General features: G+C 39.7%; 1 long non-coding RNA gene across 1 annotated transcript; it reads right to left on the reverse strand.

The window, feature by feature from the left end:
- Positions 1 to 2,589: 2,589 nt before the first annotated feature.
- Positions 2,590 to 3,990, reverse strand: LOC121762476. Its single transcript, XR_006042224.1, has 2 exons — positions 3,803 to 3,990; positions 2,590 to 2,904 (listed from the first exon to the last, which is right to left on the reverse strand). It is a non-coding gene; the product is annotated as an uncharacterized LOC121762476 (long non-coding RNA).
- Positions 3,991 to 22,702: the final 18,712 nt, after the last annotated feature.

A 22,702-nucleotide genomic window follows, 5' to 3' on the forward strand; every position in this document is an offset into this window, starting at 1 on the left:
GCCAGAAACGCGAGTTCTCGCCATGAATGTTTCGTTTTCTGTTTTACTAACCAAATGAACTCCGATTGACGTGATTCTTGAACGATATGAATATTTGATGTGTTTTCTGTATTGTGTTAAATTTTCGGCCATTTTGGGCATCGTATGAAATTATGGTGAATTTTTCAAATGAACTGCGCAATACTGTCAGAAATTGTATGTTCCGACCAGAGAGTTCAATATGTGATATGACTGACTAAATGACGTGATTTCGATATGAAAATTTTCATGGATGAACTTGAATGTGTCCTTTGTGTTGTGACCAAAATTTAGCATGTTTTGAGGTCGGATGAATTTATAGTGATTTTTACAAAACGGTCGCGCAATTCTGCCAGTTTTCTGCCTTGATTAAATGACACTTAGTTTCAAGTTTAAAAGTGTTATATGATGCATGTATGCGCAAGGAACGTGTTTAAATGTTGAAATCACTTGCGATAAGTTGAAAGGTGTTACGTGTGTTTTATACCCTTGTGATGTATGTTGGGTTTTGGGATTGAGGAGAACGATGAGAGAGAAACGATAAGACATGCATAGTGATATGCTATTGTGTGAGACTGACTTGTGTTGTCGTTGACAAGGGTGTTGTGTTTTCGTGAACTCGAGGATCGAGAGTTGCTAAGTTGGGTTGTGATTTTGCTAAGAGAACGAGGTGGGCTTTCTTTCAAACCTCTTTACTTTTCCGAAAAATATTATGTGGAGATATAAGGGTGGTTTAACTGTTATGTCATGCCATGGACTGTTTTGTTATGAGATTGTGTGCCTGATGCCTAGTTCGTATGAGTTTACTCCGTTAGGCTATATGGCTGTATTGTGAAACGAATTCGGGTCCGAGTAGGGCCGTAAACCCTATCGGGCTGTGTACACTGGTGGGATCGTGAGCCGTCCTTGCAAGTCGGCCGGTCTCGTGGGCGAATAGTGTGGCCACACTTTCGTCGCACTGTGGTTGTGATTGTTGGATTGATGTGAAAAGTGGGGAGATTATTTTGACTGGCCAGTCTGTGAAACTTTTTGTGTTCTCGTGATATTTTCATTACTGCGTATAAAACTCGAGATCACTGGTATGGATGACATAACTCGATAACTGTTTTCGGCATGAGCCCATTGAGTACAACAAGTACTCAGCCCTGCAATTTCTTTTAAAAATTTTGCAGGTTGAGCGGGATGTTGCGGTGGATGTTGAGCTGGCTAGAGAACTTAGGATACGTTGTGTCGTCACACATAGGCGTGATCCTTGACTCTCCTTGAACCTTATTTATCCGCTGCTATGTTTTAATTTATGTCTTAAGATCTTAAGCTTTTCGTTTTGGTGTTGGGACATGTATGGTGGTGTTAGGAATTTAAACGTGTGTTTACGTGTCTTTTGAAAATGGTTTTCCTCGGGATTTGAGTTAATGTTTGCTTTACTTTAGTTATTTAATTGTTGTATTTTCTTAAAGTCAAAATTTTCCGTTATCCCTTTCTAAAAGTATTTTACCTAAGGTATTTTGAAAACATTTTTATCTTATGTCTTTTAAAAAAATAAATAAATAAATAACTAAATTTTCCTTAAAATCTTTAATCAAAGTGTTCTTTTAAATTGTTGTCCATGCATGTCGGTCACGATCGCCGCGTTGTGGTACCCCTTGTTTGGGCGGTCGTGACAAAAAGCCATGGCACAAGGGTGTATATCATGTATGCAAAGATAGTAAACAACTCATGCTTTGAGGATGGAAGGAATGGTATACCTCAAGAGCTTAATTTGATGGTGGTTGAATAAAAATGGTGGAACCAACTTCTTCTTCTTCCTCCTTCCTCTCGGCTATCTCTCGCCGCTTCTCCTTCTTCTCTTTTCTCTTCTTCTTTTTTTTTGCTAAGTGAAAGTGGTGAGTGGTGTTAGAGGGGTTGTGGAGGGTGTAGGTATGGGTGAGGGAAGTGGAGGGTGAAAACCGTGAACATCATGGGGAGAAATGGAGAAACCGTCGACGTGGGGGGGGAAGAAGAAAGAAGAAAGAAGGAAAAAGAAAAAAAAACTTGGGCTTAATTAATTAAATTCATGCTTGGGCTTTGTTAATTAAATCATACATGGGCTTCAAAGATTTAATTCCAATTGGGCTAGAAAGGAATCAACAATTAATTACAAACCCAAGTTAAAACTATCACTTGATGGATTTAAAGAGTATTTAGACTCCAAGATTAATTTATTTTTAATTGGCTTCAAATTTATTTTGTAGGAACCAAAATAAATTCATACATTTGTTTATATATATTTTTTTTGTATTTTCCCTCGTTCATTAAAATTCACGGGTCTTCATTTTTATTTTGTTATCCCGTTCTTCATCTCCCAAAAATTATAGTACGAGAAATCGTACAAAATTTATATTTGGTGTTGTTCCAAATAAAATATTCATTCGATCGACCCTCGACTTAGGCGCGTCGTTGCCCATTAAAACATATATTTCCTTCCAAATAATTCATTCGTCTTGCTAAAGAGTAGCAATTTCATCATCGACCTTACAACGAGACCTTTAACGTGTCTCCCAACGTTCACAATTAACAACCTCAAAACATTCCTTTTCACATCAACACATAAACCATAATTTTTCCATAACACAATTATCGGGAAGCATAACATTTCGAAATAATTTTATCAATTATTCCGTTACATGAAAATTAACTTCTTAATTAAGGTACGGGTGTTACACAATCTAGGCATTAGGCAACAATCTCATCATCAAACAAACATGGCATGGCATCACAATTTAAATCACCCTTATTACACCATAATCATACTTTTGAAAGAGTAAAAGAGTTTCAGTAAAAGAAAGCTCACAGTTCACAACTTTATTGCAACCCTTGCTTCTTCGTACTCACGTACGCCCAATAACCCTTGTCATCACCATAAGCACATAACACAATCAGTTTTCCACCATCACATCAAACATGCATGCCCTATCGTTCCTTTCATTGTTTTCTTACATTGCCCATCATAATCGCTCACAATCATAAAAGAAACTATCACTTTAGCATACATCAACACACATAACCACATCATAAGATCAGAGCCTTACTCGTACATGTATCATGTACTTCATTCAAAACTCGTCATCAAGGACTATCGCAACCAAAACATGAATCTGACAGAACAGCGCAGTCCTTTTGTAAAAATCATTAAAATTCCATCCGATATCATTTAAAGCTAAAATTCGGTCACCACACAGTAGACACATAAGGGTTTATTCAGTTAAAATTTCACGCCAAAATCATATCTTTTGATCGGTCAAACCAAAGACGAAACTCACTAAACGAAACACAAATCTGACAGGACTGCGCAGTTCAATTGAAAAATTCGTTAAAAATTCATCCGTCATCGATTGTAGCTGAAATTTGGACACAACACAGAAGACATCTAAAACTTCATCCAGTTAAAAAATTCGTGCCAAAATAAGATCGTTTGATTGGTCTAACAGACATCGGAACCTACTGCCCGTACACAACAATTTTCATACTCAACACCCACAAACACTAGTTTGTCCATCATACTTCCACACATACATATTCATGCTTCCAAATACCCATTCACAACCATGCCTCCCTAATCACACATAATATTCACAATTTATACATCCAACACACCCATCCACGCACACACATACACAATCTTGTACAAACTTCCTTCCCAACCATTTAGTTCTTAGGTTTACAAATCTCCACTCAACTATATGCATGGGGGTTTAAAATATTATGGATTAAACGGTAAGAATGAGAAAAATGGATCAAAATATACCTTTCCCTTGAAAAACAATCGGTAGAAACGACGAGTGGTTTGATTCTTCAACGGATCTTTGAGTTTCCAACTCCAAATCAAAGCAACGATGACGAATTTGTGAAGAACCGATTTGGAGCACTTGAGAGGGAGAAGGAGGGGAGGGAGGCGTGTGGGAGAGAGGGAGAGAGTTGAGGGAGGCGTGTGAATTGTGGGGGAGATTAGGATTAGGGTTTTTTTTAATTTATATTCAAGGATTTATTCCCCCACTTAAATAAAACAATTAAAATTTGTGGAAGAAAAATAGGAAATAAGGAAGTAGGCGTGTATTTTGAGAGAAATTGGGGTTGTGGGATTTTTTAGACTAATTAAATAGAGATATGGTTCAAATCAAATTTATTTGGAGAGAAAAAATCCCACAAAATAGGAACAAAATATTAATCCCTTTAAAATATAGGGGGGGTCGAAAATTAAGATTATTTCCACAAGGAAATAAGGAAAGATTTGGCAAGATATGGTAAGATTTGATTGGATTTTAATTCAAGGAAGAAAATAAACAAAGTACCAATTAAATCTACAAAATAATTCCTTCTCCTAATTAATAGGAGAATTTCAAAATTTTCAAGGGATGGACAAGGGTCAAAAATCATGTAGAATAACATAGGGACAATTTGGTTTGGATTTAATTTGGATAAATATCCCAAAAGAATTAATTAAATCCAAGAAAGATAATATTATTTCCAATAAATAGGAGGGCCGAAAATTCTAATAAAATAGCTAGAATAATTATGCATGATCCCATTTAATTTAATTCACACATTGGAAATTTATTCACATTATTTCACATAACTCACAACAACTAATTTCACATAATTTACTCAATCACATAGAAATTAAATTTCATAATTGAATTTCCCAATCAACATCTTCATTAATAAAATAAAATAAGTCACAAATTTTCGGGATGCTACACATTGTATTCTTGTCATTCAATCAAGAAATATCAAATCATCTTTATTTTATTTTCATGCGTTTATTTTAATTATGTTTTGTTCTTGGTATGACCGACGGGCAAAGCTCCCGTGACTACAGTTTATCCCTCCTCCGATCGCCTTTGCGACGCCGGAAACTTGTTAAGGGAAATTATCCCTTAACACTTTGTTGATTGACTCCTTCCATTCTTGGATGCTTCCTGTTCACTATTTTGTTTTTTTGTTTTGCAATTAATGTTGGCTTTATATTTATAGATTAGTTGAACGAATGAGAACTTGTCGAATCTCGAAAGTGGTATGTTTTTTTATTTATTTTTTTCTAGTAGATTTGATGAACGATTCACATTAGAATTTACATAAACATTGGGTCACACACTCACAGCCCAGTGACGTAATAATTGAACAAGTACATGACAAGTTATGTATTTAGTACTAGTTGATTTTTTTTAAATACAAAAAATAGGGGTAAAATACTAGAAGAGTACATTAGTACTCCCTCCGCTGTATTCCTTTTTAGGTTGTCCCACTGTAGCTGAGTCATTTCCTTTTTTGGCAAAAAATACTTTACTCTCTCTTCATTTCTCTACCCTTTTCCTTTCTACTTTATTCTCCTTTGACTTAACTCATTAAAAATAATTTTTCTTAAATCTCGTGTCGAAAAGAAATGTCTCTATAACAGAGGGACGGGGGGAGTACATAAAAAGCTCAAACGACCTAATAACTGGGACCATATTACTCACACAAAATTATTTTGGAAAGCAGGCCCAATTCAAGCTATTGTTGAAGAACTATAGAGGAGGCCCAAATGAGATTAGATAATCAGACCCAATCGGTTCAACTAATTCTATTTTCCACTAACAATACTTCAACTACTTTTTCTATCCACCCCTCTCTAATATATCTTTAGCAATGTTTGAGCTTTCTATATACCATGTTCAACAGACAGACTGCGTGACAATTTCTCTAGACCATCAAATTTTTTAATCGAAATCGTCAGTATTCGTACTTTACCTCCAGTTAATAACCACCTTTAAAATAGTAGCCATAAAAAATACTGCTCCACTTCTATTTTTAATAAAAAGTGGTCATGTCTCGTTTTCACTAACAAAATTATTTTTTGGACAAATTGAAATATATGAAAGATACATGCGCAGCGCAGTGCAGTGCTGACTTTCAGAGAAGTGCGGTATGTATATATTCAAGTATTAGTATTCCCCAAGGCCACAACCAACGTTAAATTATTCAATTGACTGATTCGATCGATCCAATTGATATGATAGAAAAATAATATTTTTGCATTATTGGATCGCCAGTCAATACATGTTATTAGCAAATTCATTTTAGCAATTGCAGCACACAATTTCAACAAGTCCATCTTCACCACGACCAACAATTTTAGCATACTCTTCCTTGATCACTCATGGCTGCTTTTGGTGCAGCGGCTTCTCTCAAGATTACAATTGGGAAGCTGATCGAAGATGAGGGGAAACGGATATTAGTGACTGGGATGGCAGGAATTGGAAAGACCACTATTGCTAAGAAAGTATTCGAGGATCCATTGATTAAGAAGCACATCGAGCTTCGAGTATGGGTCAAAGTGGGCAGAATATGTCAATCCACTGAAATAGTACAATGCATTCTAGCTCAAGAGGACCCAACACTTACAACCAAGTGTTTACCCAAGGAGATGATGATGAAGAGAAATTAGTTGGACTCTTGAAAGAGAGATTAATGTATAAGAAATGTCTCATTGTGTTAGATGGTGTGTTAAGGATAATCTCCTTAACGTCGGATTAACTCCTCCGTGAGGTCGCGGGAATCGTTTGCCCGTCGATCGCACACGATAAGAATTAGGGTTCCTCCGTGAAGTCGTGAGAATCTTTGCCCGACGATCAACAACGACAAGAACTAGGGTTTGATATTGAAGAAGAAGATAAAAGCTGCGTCAATAATATTCTATTTCATGAATAATGGAAATGAATAACAAAGTCCCTATTTATAATGCTAAATACACTAACTTAGGGAATAAGAAACTAATTATATGATAAAGATATGCTAATATAATACTATTGGGCAAAATAATAGATATATGATAAATAATAATAATTTTCTCGTATCAACTCCCCCACGGTTGAAATACACTTTGTCCTCAAGGTGGAAACCACGAAGCATAGAAGAGAGTTGAAAGTCAAAAATTGTTGAGAGACGTCTCCTCCTGGATCAAACACACGCCGCACAGCTGAGCGTCTTCCTTCACTCGAAAGGAATCTAGAGAAATGCAAGGCTCAGATGCCACATCTGCAACATCTTCATCCTTTTTGGGAGCTTTGAGCTTGATGCCTTCCATCTGAATCCTCATTCTCGCAAAACGAGCTTCATAACTGATGGAACACAGTTTAGCCTCTGCCTCGAGCCACAGATTCTTGAACAGAAAGGCTTGCGAGTGCATGTCCTCATCTATCTCGAAATTCTTCTCAAGGACCTTCGTTATAGCCTTCGCCATATCATCGTCTCCGGTTATGTGAAAATCATCCTTCAAGGGTGAAACTATTGGTGATATCTCATCTTTCTTACCATGAATAGTGTCGATTCTCTCCCCCTTATGCATTTGCAGAGAATCGGGATCGGTGCAAGAATTCAAAACTGCACATTTCGTATGAGGACCTCTTGAAACAATATCCTCACAACATGGCTTCCCTAGAGAGGAATTAACAACTTGAATGTTATCACCAGTCTTTGGGAAACCACTTGATACATTCACCTCGGATATTTGAGGTCCTAGCGTTGCTATAACCTTGGAATCAGAAGTATCCTTAGTATTCAGTGGCCGTGAAAGTTCTTTCATGGAAGATGATGAAACGGGAGAGTTCCCTTGCTTGAAGAACTTGAAAGGACTACTTTCAAAGAAGCCGTCCTTAGGTTTGCAGATGGGTTTTAGACTAGAATCCTTAGGCTTCGAGGGATTGGAATAATCAGAATCCACAGTGTGGATTCCAGCAGCATTCTCCCTATGCGCGGGGTTATCCCAGGCCGTGAATCGGCACCCCGGAAAACCCTCGACATCAGCGCCGTAACGATCACACGGCTGTTGAATCGCGTTTCTGGCATACGAGCCCACGATCCCTAGGTGCTGATGTGAAGCGACGGACGTTGCTGGAGAAATGATCGGGCGATGCCTCCCCGTGTCCCCTCGGCCCCTCTGCCACTCCTCATAGGGCGGCTCAGGCTCGTCCATCCTATGCGCCGGGTTATCCCACGCTGTCGCGCGTCTCCCCCCGAAATCCATCGTTATCTGCGCCGTACCAATCCCACTCCGTCGCGTGTCTCCCGGGTCGAATATACAGTCTATGCGGGGGATTGTCCCACGCCGTCGCCTGCCTGCCGCGACTCTGCCCGGCGTTGACCCCGTATCGGTCCCACGGCGACGCTCCAAGTAGGGCAGCGTGCTGCTGTCCATGTGATGAGGGACCGCCGCCAAAACCTAATTGCGGAATGGACGAAACAGCCGTCACCGACATCACGATCGCGCCCTGCCGCCCAGAAATCTCTCTCCCTCGCTGCCAATCCGGATCTGGTAGGTCTGGTTCCGGCAGCGGCGGTGGTTGAACGATTGTCACGCTCCGCCCAGAATTCTCTCTCCCCCACTGCCAATCCACATATGGTGGATCTGGGTCCGGTCGCGGCAGTGGTTGCGCGACTACCGCGCGCTGCTCCGAGGCATCGAGCCTTGCCTCCAACCTGGCCAACGACGCTAGCACATGCTCGAACGCCAGCCCCGGTGTATCCAACGCAAGAGTCGACGACGATTGCGACTCTCCCCCGACGATGACACCGGCGGAAGTCACCACCATCGGTTTCGTACGGTTTGCCACACGATTCGTCATCGTCAATCTGAGATCGGCAATGAAAGCACCAGTTGTTAAGTATAATCTCCTTAACGTCGGATTAACTCCTCCGTGAGGTCGCGGGAATCGTTTGCCCGTCGATCGCACACGATAAGAATTAGGGTTCCTCCGTGAAGTCGCGAGAATCTTTGCCCGACGATCAACAATGACAAGAACTAGGGTTTGATATTGAAGAAGAAGATAAAAGCTGCGTGAATAATATTCTATTTCATGAATAATGGAAATGAATAACAAAGTCCCTATTTATAATGCTAAATACACTAACTTAGGGAATAAGAAACTAATTATATGGTAAAGATATGCTAATATAATACTATTGGGCAAAATAATAGATATATGATAAATAATAATAATTGTCTCGTATCATGGTGTATGGTAATGGGACACGCAACTAATGGATATCTTGCCAGAGGAGAATGTCCGAATCTTGGTTACAAGCAGGATACGATTGGATGAATGTCCAATTTATTCTATAGTGTGCTTGTTGAACGAAGATGAAAGTAATAAGTTACTTGGTGAGAAGGTGTTTAGTGAAGAGGGTTTCCCTCCTCACTTGAAGAAATTGGGAAAGAAGATTGCAAAAAATGTGAAGGTCTTCCACTTATGCTAGTCACAGTGGCGGAGCTCCTATCCAAAGAAGACAATACTGAAGAATACTGGACTGAGGTAGCCCAAAAACAACATAATTCAGTGTTCATGGATTCATATAATCAAATATCAGAGGTACTATTTCCAAGCTACAATTACTTACCTCAATATTTGAAAATAATTTTCCTCTATATGGGAGCTTTCCCTCCATATAGTAATATCGACGAAGATAACATCGCCTATCTGTCTATTGCTGAGGAAATAACTTTGTCAAATTTCTTGGGCCAATGCACTATGACACTTATTGACAAGTATAATCTTGTTCTACTAGATGCAGAACCATATGTATCTTGGTTTTCAATGAAAGATTTTCGCGTGCATTCTTGCTGGCAGCACGTATGTAAGAAGGAAGCTAGTAAAATCAAGTTTTTGCATGTTTTACAAAGTTGTGATGATGTAATCAAAGATCAGCGTCGGTTGTGTGCTCATTGCAATACTTTATTTACCTTCAAACAAGTGTATGATTCAATAAAAAGTGATTGCTCACCCATTGCTCGTTCTCTCCTTTTTCTTGGTCCTTACGTCCAATATCCGGTGCCAATACACGACATGGATCCCAAGTTGCTTAGGGTACTAAATGCTGCTAATGTTCGATTTTACTATATCCCACAAGAAATTATTGAACTAGTTTGTTTACGATACCTTTCCTTAACTTGCAATCCCTGTTTCTATATCCAATCCACTTCATCTTCAATCCTTGATTATAAAACCGCATATGAATATTAGAAAGTGTGGAGTTGTATCGTACTTGCCGGATGAAATATGGGACATGCAGGATTTATTAAACCTTGAGGTCACAGGAAGAGACCTACCAACCCCTAATTCTGATGCTACATTGGAAAAATTATTTTCTATTTCTGGTGTGAGTACAAAGAGTTGCACCAGAGAAATTCTCAAAAAATTTCCTAATTTAAATCGATTAGGAATTATTATGGAGTTGAAGCCTTACGATAATGACAATGTTAGCAACCTAACGAGTGTTCTCGGTTGTATCTCAGAGCAACTCCCGAATTTGGAACTATTGAGATATAATGTAGTGAACCCTGATATGAAGTGTCAGTATATGTGATAGACCCTTGATCTATCGGAATAGAGCACCAACAATTTGTAGGGAAACGAAAAACAAGATAAACCCTAGTTGAGGTGCTAGGGGGCGATTTCCGCCAGAACCGGGAATGAGAACAAGTAATTAACTTTATTTCTCAATGAATAAAAGAGTACATAGACTTCTAATTTATAAAATACTAACTAGACTCAATAAAGATAAAGATTGCATTAAAATAACTAACTAAAATAGAAGATACTGAATCAAATAAAATAAAAGATATTGGAGATAATCTTCGGCGAAATTCACTAAATCGAGGACCCTATCAACTCTCCCGCCGTTGAAAACCACCTTGCCCTCAAGGTGGGTGATGAAATAAGAGCACGAGTGTCTCGTCCAAGGTGAAAGTACTCTCAAAATCTCCAGGGTCAAAAATACGAACTCCTTTCATCGCACCAAAGTAGGACACTAATTCTCTTCCGTCATAGCTATTATTGTACCCAATAACGATCTCCTTCCAACCGAATTGCTTGACAATTGTTGAATCAACGAAGTAACCATACACAATCGTCTCTGGATAATCATCGACAACGTTCTCTGATCCATCCTTTGTGCTAGCCACCTCTCTCACCAATGCATCAACTCCTTTAAGAGCTACTAACTTCCTTATTAAACCACGAGAATCACTCCAATAAGAACATGAGTGACTCCTTCTCAAGGTGGATGTACTCTCAAAATCTCCTGGGTCGAAAACACACACTCCTTTCTTCTCGCCAAACTGAAGAAGTTCACGTCCCCATCGTGTTGAAGCAGTAGAGAGAGTCGACGACATCGGCCATGTTACGTAAATATCAGAATGCCTTCAGAATGCTCTTGGGTCTCGGCTTGAACAAGACAAGGATACTTCGTGACCCAATCTGGACTTGCGTGCATATCCGACGGAGTTCACAGCTGACTCGCGGCTTTTGCGCGTGTTTGGAGCAGCGACAGCGGCGGAAGTTACTCGCAACAGTGACTGCTTGTTCGTGACAGCAGCGAGTCCACGGCAGAAGCATTAGCAGCACGGCCGGAGCAGGTTGTTCGGTCAGGTGGCACTTTCAAACCTATAGTAATGTTTCTGCCCAAATGCAACGTATCATCACACGACAGAAATGAGTGGGTATCAGCAGCGAAAGCTTCAGTTAAATTATACGATATATTATGCCCCGCTACACCATCACTTCTTTCCCTTGTATCATCTAAAGTAATGCATAGCAGTTCAAAATGTTGTTTTCCTAGAGCAGCTGCTGCATCGTCCTTTCCATAATCACTTTCATGAAACCTCTTGTTACATCCCGCCTCCATAGTCTTGTAAACCATCAAATCTTCAAGATTCGGTGGAATATAGGATGTGTAAGTGCTTCCTGTACTCCTCCATATTCTGTCGAGCCATCTTTTCATCAAGAACAATGCTAGATTCCAATATGCAATATGCACCTACATAAACTGGTTTACTCGTAGCAGTCTTTGAATTCTCTACAGTATAGGGGAACCCAAGATTGACCTGATCAAATGCACAAGAACCTGCCTCATCAAAGAACGCCGAAGCAAATACCTCCTCGGTAATAGTTTTCGAATTCTCATAGCAATTTATGGTATCAAAACCAATTCCATTAGAAATAATATTGACGTCGATTCCATAGTTGGAGGCTGATCAACCAACTGATCATCATCAACAACATGTGAAACCTCATCCTCTAATTCGGTGTATGAATTTGAACTATCCATGCGAAGGGACGAATCAACCTCATTTATTTCCATCATTGGCTGCCCACAATCAACTGCAATATTAATAACAGTGTCTCCCTCTTCATCACCATCCGTGCTATTTGTTCCAAAATTCTCATCACCAATAATCGTTTCAAAACCAAGTTCATTAATAACACTATTATTGGTCGATCCCGTATTCACGATCATATTCTCATCACAAACAATTGATTTGGAACTACTCACATTAGCAAAAATATTGCTAGAAATTGCATTTAAAGGGTGAGCACCAAGTTGACTGACATCACTTACTTGTGACCTCCTCTTGTCGCTGCAGTGGCTGCTGATCGGGCTCTCGATTTGCGACTGGGCACGCCGTAGTGCGGTTGGGCTTCCGCTGGTCTCGGACGGTCGCCTCGTCCCCATAAACTGTCTAGGCAAGGCGGTCACCTCGCTGGGTTTGTAAAATTAAGGGTCGAACCGCTGTTCCACGGCCAACAAGAAATCATCCCAGCTCTTTCCTTTGTTAGTTTCCACCCAATGTTCTCTCCAATCTGATGCTGGATGATCGAACAAATACGGATCCAATCTGAGGCATTCTATCCGTCGAAACGTGGTGGCTCTAGGCGGAGTCGTGGTACGGCCCAAGGTTTGATACCCAGCGGTGGGTTTGTGACCGACGGCGGAAGAGACCAGCCCTGCTGCGGTGTCATCACCGGCTGCTGGTCCGGCGGCTCCTTCGGTCTCTGATGCGGAGGTGAGCGCTCGGCAAGGCTGCCCGGAGGCTCCTCGGTCAGTGCATGATGTCTGAAATTGGCTAGAAATTCGCCGTGAGCACGGCGTAAGTCCATGAGCATCTCACTGATATCGCAGAGAGAGCGTTGCTCGAGAAAAACCATGGAAATAGGAGTATTGTTTTGTGTGTGGAGTGTGAGGAGAAATCTAGCGTGTGGTTGGAAGAAAAAAAAATAGAGAATTTGATGTGATGGAGGAAGAGTAGACAATGGAAGCTCCAATTGATAGACCCTTGATCTATCGGACTAGAGCACCAACGATTTGTAGGGAAACGAAGAACAAGATAAACCCTAGTTGAGGTGCTAGGGGGCGATTTCCGCCAGAACCGGGAATGAGAACAAGTAATTAACTTTATTTATCAATGAATAAAAGAGTACATAGACTTCTAATTTATAAAATACTAACTAGACTCAATAAAGATAAAGATTGCATTAAAATAACTAACTAAAATAGAAGATACTGAATCAAATAAAATAAAAGATATTGGAGATAATCTTCGGCGAGATTCACTAAATCGAGGACCCTATCAATATGGTTCCTCTTTCAATGTTCCCATTAGGTTTGACAATGTTGCATTTGAGTGGATTGGGGTGCCCATGGAAGCACATGAATGATGTTGGTTCGCTACTACCAAATCTTACGATTCTTGAGTTAAAACACTATGCATTTCGAGGCTCAGAATGGAATATAGAACCAAGGTGTTTTTCGACTCTTTTGGCACTTGTAATTGAAGACACTGATTTGGTGCAGTGGACAGCTCAAGCCGGAAGCCTCCCAATGCTTAGGCTCCTAAGCTTACAACATTCCTACAAATTACAACAACTCGATTGGGTGCGTGATCCCTCAATGGTCCAAACTACAATTGAAATAGTTGAGTGTAATCCGTTAGCCGTCACTTCTGCCAATTAATAAGGACCGGAATCTCTCTTTAGGATCCGTTGCCACTCTACTTTTTGAGATGAGAAGCTGTAACTCTACTCTCAACATGATTAACAGGTTAGCCTTCTACTTCATTTAATGTGCACAAACATCACCAATTAAATTACTTCTTAACTAAAACGCATATGTTTGCAGTGAAGATGGAGTTGGATAAACCTTCCTTTCAAAACATGATCAGCTGCGAAGAAGTTATCTTTGACTACTAAATGAAGGCCTTTAAGGTATGCTTTAGTTTCAGTGTGCTTAACCATTTTTGGTAGACTATAAATATGAGTTTCATTTACATACTTAGCAGGTGAATTTGGATGATAGTATAAACTAGAGTTCATTTCCTTCCCTCAGTGGTATCCCAAGAGTACTTTGTGGTTTGTTATACATTGAATAAGCAGAGAAAAAAGAAATTTGATATGACTCAGTATGATATATTGATTGCGCCTTATTATCTTTTTTTTTTTCCTACGGAATTTTGGTATAGTTATTTCATCATGGCTTGGTCTTTTGCTTGAGGAAATTAGTTGTGGCCTCCGTAGCTAAAGACCAAACTTGGTCCCGTACATTTACTCCAAAAAACTTATTAGCCCAAGTGTGTTAACTTCTGGTTCTAGAAAATATGTATCGGTCATGTGAAAGAGTTACTCGAAAATTAACAGGCAATCACGTTTTGACCTGATTGATGAATTAAATATGAACCAAAATATTTTATATAGGACCAGAAGTTAACTAATTTAATGCGTATGACCAAATAGGTTTTTGTAAGTGTACGAGACCAACTTTGGACTTTTAAAAAGTGGTTGGCCAATAAATTTTGATGAAATCGATAAATGTTGACCAAAACATATTTTTTAGGACCAGAAGCTAGCACACTAAATTTGTAGTACTAAACTTTAATATGAGACCAATTTTGAACTTTAGTAGCATGAGTATTTGTCGTCTTTAGAGTTGAAAAGAGATAAGTAAATAATTAGCAACTAATTACTCTATTTTCAAAGGTGGTAAACTTTTTAATTAAATTTTTTCTGTAAATTTGATGAAGAGTTTACATTACAAATTACAAAAATCATTGTGTCACAGCCCACAGAAGTAACAATTGAACAAGTAAATCAAGTTAGGTACGATATCACGAGATTTTAGAAGATTTTGTTCTGTGTGTTAATTGCAAAGAGAAATATAATTTTTATATCAATATGAAAGAGAATTTTTTTTTAAATAGAAATATTACATAGTGGAACAAACTAAAAAAAGTAATACCTTTTATAAAACAGATAGAATATTTAGTACTCCCTCCGTCCCTGAAAATTTGTCACATATTTCCTTTTTCGTCCGTCCTTAAAAATTTGTCACCTTTCACTTTTACCATTTTTGGTAGTGGACCCTACATTCCACTAACTCATTCACACTCACATTTTATTATAAAACTAATATATAAAAGTAGGACCCACATGCCACCAACTTTTTCAACCCACTTTCTATTATATTTCTTAAAACCCGTGCCCGGTCAAATGGTGACGAATTTTGGGGGACGGAGGGAGTAGTTGATATTTTTAAAAAATACAAAAAAAAGTTTAGGGATGAAATATTAGAAGAATACACTGGAACCATATTACTCGTACCAAAAAAAGGGGCCCAATTCAAACTAATGTTGAAGGCCCATACGGAGGAGGCGCAAACGAGATGAGATATTACGACCTTATCGGTCCAAGAGATTCCATTTTTTTATTAATAATATTTTAAATACTTTACTTTCAATCTTTTTTATTTTATTAATTTCATATTAAAACCCGGTCATATTTAATATCAAGACTTTTTCTTTGGCTGATTTTATAGATCTTTAGTGTATGTTTGATAGGGTTGATAACTCATCTAGGGATTAAATTCTATGAACAAATGTGCGGTTAATGTTTAAGATTTCATACATGTCTCAGTCAGCTACCATGTTCTACAGACACGCTATACCACAGTTTATCTAGACCATCAAATTTAATAATTGAAACCGTGGGTACTCAGAGTATTCTTTAATTTGGTATATACCCCATTTTACCTTCATTTAGTAAATTATATCTGTAATAGTCACCTTTAAAATACTCTCTCCATCTCTGAAAATTGTCACTTATTTTCTTTTTTATCCGCCCTTAAAAATTTGTCACCTTTTATTTTTATCATTTTTAGTAGTGGACCCCACATTCTATTAACTCATTCTCACTCATATTTTATTTTAAAATTAACATATAAACGTAGGACTCAAATGCAACTAACTTTTTCAACTCACTTTTATTACCTATCTTAAAACTCGTGTCATGTCAAATGGTGCCAAATTTTAAGGGACATAGGGAATATTAAATTGTGTGGCATGATGAACCCAAAAAATGGACATTAATGGATACATGTGCAATGATGAACCCATAACCAACTTCAAATAATTCAATTGACTGATCCGATCCAATCGATACAATTGAAAATTACTCCCTCCGTCCCGAGCTACTCGCTCATTTCCTTTTCGGCACGGAGATTAAGGAATGAGTGTATAGGAAAGTCAAAAATGACGGCTGTAGGTGAAATTTTTTACTAAAAATGGAAAGAGTGCAAGTAACTTGGGACGCCCAAAAAGGAAATACGTGCGAGTAGTGCGGGACGGAGGGAGTACTATTTTTGCATTATTGGATCGTCAGTCAATACACGTTATTAGCAAAATTATTTTGAAAAATTTCAACTCCTCCATCTTCACCACCACCAACAATTTTAGCATACTCTTCCTTGATCATTCATGGCGGCTTATGGTGCAGCCGTTTCTCTCAAGAAAACGATTAAGCTTTTTATGCAATCGTCTCGCATTTTGCTGGTTTCTCCCTATCCAATAGTCGAGCAATTCATACATCAAAGTGGTGATGGCTGCTTATGCTGCAGCTCTTTGTCTAAACTACACGATTCCGAGCATTCCACAATCGTTTAGGGTTTCTCATGTGTTTCATGTCTCATATTTCAAATGGTTGATGGTGGCTTATGTTGCAGCGGTTTATCTCAAGTATAAAATTCTACCTCGCGCCCTCTCCGTAATATTCATAGTGCCCGCGAAGGCCTACAACGCCATGTGTCGCTTGCAGAAAGTTCTGCTGAAATTGGAGAACACCGGGTACAGCAAGATCCGGACGAAGGTGAATGATTTGGATGAACGGATCAAAGAGGCCGTATGGGAATTCGAAGATTTACTCGAATCCCATTACACCAATCAGATTCTTCCACAGCTCGAAAGTGAAACAAGTCACTTGTCTTACACTGTAGATTTCTGGAGTCTGAAGCAGAGTGTTGATTGCTTCGTGGAGAGGGTGGCGGTCATGGAGGTGGAGTACGATATCGAATTGTCTAATATGTCTGAAGAAGAAGGCGAACCTATTTCCTCGAGAATTGATTTTGGTGGAATTAACTCGGAGATGGTTGGATTGACTCTTGAATTTAAACGAGCCGTGGATTATCTGATCGGAAATGAAGGGAATCGGTTGTTAGTTACTGGGATGGCAGGGGTTGGAAAGACAACTATTGCGAAGAAAATATTTGAAGATCCATCAATCCAAAGACATTTCGAGCTTCGTGCATGGGTCAGAGTGGGCAGAAAATGTGAAGCAAATGAGACATTACGATGCATTCTAGCTCAACTGGATCCTAACATGCTTACCCAAGGAGACAATGATGATGACGAGAAATTAGTTGGACTCTTGGAAGAGAGATTGAAGGATGAGAAATGTCTCGTTGTGTTTGATGATGTATGGAAGTGGGACATTAGAACCACATATCCAATCTTCTTCACCTTCAATCCCTGATTATCAAACCACATATGAACATTAGAAAATGTGGAGTTGTGTCGTATATGCCAACCGAAATATGGGACATGCTAGAACTACTGTATATTGATGTCATGGGAAGAGGCTTACCAACCCCTAATTCTGATGCTACTTTGGACAAATTCTCTTGTCTTTTTGGTGTGAGTGCAAAGAGTTGCACAAGAGAAATACTCAACAAAGTCCCTAATTTAATTGAATTGGGAATTATAACGGAGTTGAAACCTTATGATGATGATGATTGCTACCCGTTGAGTGGCTTGGGTTATATCTCAGAGGAGCTCCGGTATTTGAATATACTTGCATATAATGTAATGAACCCCGAGATGAAGTATGAGCATACAGTGCCTCTTTCAATGTTCCCATCAACTCTTATAAGGTTGCATTTGAGTGGCTTAGGGTGTCCATGGGAGCACATGAATGAGATTGGTTTGTTGCTACCAAATCTTATGGATCTCAAGTTAAAATACTACGCCTTTCAAGGTCTAGAGTGGTAATTAAATCCAAGGTGAAGACACCAATTTGGTGCGGTGGAAATCCCAAAATGGAAGCCTCCCAATGCTTGAGCTCCTAAGCATACGGCATTGCTACAAATTACAACAACTCGATTGGAAAAGTCATCCCTCAGCGGTTCCAACCACAGTTGAGTTAGTTGAGTGCAATCCCTTAGCTGTCACTTCTGCTCATCACTTGAGATCGCGATCTGCCTTTAGAGTTCGTTGCCACTCTTCTTTTTTGAGATAAGAAGTCGTAGCTAGACTCTCAACTTGGTTAACAGGTTAGCCTTCCTACTTCATTTAATTTGCATAAACATCATCAATTCCTTTCTTTCTTAACAAAAATGCATGTGTTTGTAATGAAGATGGAGTTGCATTGACCTTCCTTGCAAAACGTGATCAGCTCTCGAAGATTGCAGCTACCAAGTATTCTTTGACTACATGTTGAAGGCCTTTTTTTTGTTACCACATTTATACCAAACCTGGCTTTGGCGCCTTTTTAAATCATGCTTTAGTTTTAATTCTTGAGTTATGGGCTTAGCCCATCTTTGTTAGACTACAAATATGAGTTTCTTTATGTACTAATCTTGAATTTGAATTATAAAACAAAAGTTTAGATATGACTCTATACATGAAAGATTGATTTCGAGTTTAGATTTTAAAATTTTAAATTATCTTAGTAGAGATAATTAAATTTTCATAATCATATGATAAAAATAAGGAATTACTTTTATCACTTACTCCCCTCTGTCCAAATATAAGCAAGTCATATTGCTTTTTGGGACGTCCCACTATATATAAGTCATTTCATTTTTTTTAGCAAAAACTCCATTTTCTGACTTTATTCTCCACCTACTTTATCATCTCTTTTACTTCTATACTTTTTTTCTCGCTCTCATACATTCCTTTTACTTTAGCTCTTTAAATATCAATTCCTTAAATCCGTGCTGAAAAAAAGCGTTTCGCTTATTTTGGAACGGAGAGAGTACTATACTAGAGCCGGGCCATCAGTTTCGGGCCAATTTTTGTTACCAGAAATTCCGCTGTGATGGGCTTTCAATGCTATCTCAATTTGGGCTTCTACCTTAGATATTACTACCTTAATAAATATATTTTGTTTTAATGAATGAAATTCGGAATAATAAAACAAAAAAGAAACTCAATCAATATAAAAACAAGGAGTAATAAATAACAAAATCGAAACAAAACGGAAGGTCTTAAGTTCTGTCTTTCGGTTATCAGAAAAATATTCATCCTTAAACAAGACGTCGTATGGGAATTCGAAGATTTACTAGAATCCCATGTCGTAGATCAGATTCTTCCAAAGCTTGAGAGAGATCAGTTGTCATTCTCTGTAGATCTGCAGAGTCTGCGACAAAGTGTTGATGACTTCTTCCATAGAGTGATGCAGATGTTGCAGCAGTATTGTAACAAAGTGATGCGTATGCTTGAAGAAGAAGGCGAACCTGTTTCCTCAAGAATTGATTTTGGTGGAATCAGCTCATAGGATTATCTGATCAATTTGAACAAGTCAGGGATTATCTGATCGAAGATGAGGAGAATCGGTTATTAGTTACTGGGATGGCAGGAGTTGGAAAGACAACTCTAGCGAAGAAAGTATTTGAGGATCCATCAATTCAGAGACATTTCGAGCTTCGAGCATGGGTCAGAGTGGGCAGAAAGTGTGAATCCAATGAAATATTACGGTGCATTCTATCTCAAGTGGATCCCAACACTCGCGACCAAATGCTTATCCAGGGAGACGACGATGATGATGAGAAATTTGTTGGACTCTTGGATGAGAGAGTGAAGGATAAGAAATGTCTCATTGTGTTGGATGATGTATGGGAATGGGATACATGAGTAATGGATAACTTGTCACAGGAGAAAGTCCGAATCTTGCTTACAAGCCGGGTAAGAATGAAAGAATGCCCAGATCGGGGTTTGGTACGCTTGTTGAATGAGAAAGAAAGTAAGAAATTACTTTGTGAGAAGGTTTTCGCTCAAGAGGATTTCCCTCCTCACCTTAAGATATTGGGAGAGAAGATTGCCAAAAAGTGTGAAGGTCTTCCACTTATGATAGTCACAGTTGCAGAGCTCCTATCCGAAGAAGAAACAACTACAGAAAATTGGACTGAGGTAGCCGAAAAACAACATAATTCAGTATTCGTGGATGCATATGATCAAATAGCAGAGCTACTTTTTCCAAGCTATGATTACTTACCTCAACATTTGAAAATGTTTTTTCTCTATTTGGAGCTTCCCCTCCATATAGTAATGTTGATATGCATTAGTCTACATCTGTGTCACCTACTGCTGCATCAAAGCTCTATTGCCACAGATTTAAAGAATATTGAAATGGAACAGAGTATTTTCTTTTATACTTTATTTTCTTTATCACTTTCTTTTCTCATATTTACCTGTCTTACTTAATTCACTATAAACAATTTCTTTGAATTTTGCCGAAAAAAGAAGCGATTCAATTACCAGAAGTAAAACAGAGGAAAAACATGGGAAAACAGAGGAAAAACAGGGGAAACAGAGTGATGGATCCGCGAATTTCTGATGTTAGGAAATGCTGGTAGAGAATGAAAACTACGACACAAAGAATTTACGTGGTTCGATTTACTGAAGTAAATCTACGTCCACGGGAAGAAGGGAGGGCAAGATTGTATTGCTTGATCTGGGATTACAGCTTACAACAGACTTGCTATATGGTATTTTATCTCTAGAGAGCTTAACCCTTTTCTATCTGATCTAAGTTCTATTTATACATTGAACTAAGGTCGTGGTTTGCAGCCCCACTAACAAGATCGTGGGTGAGCAATAACTGCTCAATAACTGCTTCGTACCACTAAATAGATCGTGGGTATAGCGGAGGTCGTGGAGGCCTTTCATGAGTCCACTAACTCCTAGTTCGGTCGAATGCTGAGACCGAACTGCTGGACTTTACCGATCAGCTCTTGCCGATCTGAGAGGAGAGCTTGACTGGTCGGCTTTTACCGAGCTGTAGGCTGAGTCCGAACTCTTTGTTCGTGCCGAACTCTTTGGTGCCGAACAGATACTCTTTCTTGGGCTCTGGGCTGATGGGCCGTCACTGTTATTGGGCTTGCCATTAGGGTTTAGTTCGTACCCCATCACTACCCCCCCCGAAAAGCGAAGTGAATCACTTCGGCGAGGTGAGTCACTTCGGCATTCTGGATAATGGTAAGGGGGAGGCTGACGTCAGGGGACGTGCCTTGCGCGTGCCTGCATTAAATGCGACAGTAAAATCCGGCCGTTGAATCCTGAAAAGGTGGGATTCGAAACGGCGCAACGATCTCGAAATCTTTCCCGAATCTGATAAATATGCTCCTTTTTCCTCCTTTGAACACCTTTGCTGTTGCGTCTTCTATACTCTCTCTTTCTCGAGAAATTTTCTTCCGCTTTCAAGAGCTTCTTCAGACTTTCTTCACCTTCAAAAAGTAAGAAAAATGTCTTCTTCTTCTTCGGAGTCGGGTAGCGGTAGGAAAGGGGATAAGGGGTCTTCTGGCCGGAAAGAGTCCGGGGAGAAGACCGTAGAGTATTTCCATAGTATTTTGAGTAAGGATACTGTGATATCCCTACCCGAAAAATACTTTTTTCCTGGGGGGAAGGCGGTGGTACCTGACGGTGATCATAGGGCTGACTCCCCGCCGGAGGGGTACGCCACCGTGTACGAGGCCTGCTTAGAATGCGGGCTTCGTTTCCCCCTCCCTTCTGCCTTTATAGATTTACTAGATTTTTTTCAGCTTCCTTTAGGCCAAGTGACTCCGAACTCTTGGAGGCACTTGTCGGCCTTCGCTGCCGAACTCCGTAGGTTAGGAAGGGATTTGTCTTTGAAGGCGATCCTTAAATTCTTTCAATTTAAGAGGAAGGGGTCTTGGTTTTACTTGATCCCTTTACAGCCCTTTAGGGCCTTTTGTAAAACGAAGTGGCCGAAGTGGCAAAATCGCTTCTTCTACTATGATAGGACCGCGGCTCCTAGTTTTCCCTGGAGAGGGCCGGAGTCCGTTATCCGTCATCCTCGGCCTGAACCGTTGGACGAGCTCGATGGCGAGCTCAACAAGATTCCCATAGTTAGGAAACAATACACGGAGTCTGAGCTCGTCAAGGGCGACGTCGTGTTCGACATCTCGTCTTCGGACGAAGAGGCCGAGGGTGAGGATTTCTCTTTATCTTTATGCTCTACTGCTTTAACGAAGAAAATCTGACTTTGCTTTCTTGCTTTTTGGCAGTGTACATGCTGAGTAAGGCTAGCCGCAAATCTTCGGAGTCCAAGGAGCCGGAGAGGCCGAAAACCACCAGCTCGGCGTCTGATGCCGAGAGGACTCCGAAAAGGCAAAAAACCTCTTCGGATCCGAAGAAGCCGGAGTCGACTTCGGCAAAGGGGAGGGGGAAGGCCCAGAAGCCCCCGAGAGCGCCAGAGAAAGACGTGGTCTTGGCGCCTCCTTCGGAACGTATCTGTGAGCCGTTTTTATGGCCCACGGACTTCGCCGAGGTGAA

This window comes from Salvia splendens, chromosome 13 (genome assembly GCF_004379255.2).
Source record: "Salvia splendens isolate huo1 chromosome 13, SspV2, whole genome shotgun sequence".
Taxonomy (NCBI): Eukaryota; Viridiplantae; Streptophyta; class Magnoliopsida; order Lamiales; family Lamiaceae; genus Salvia; species Salvia splendens.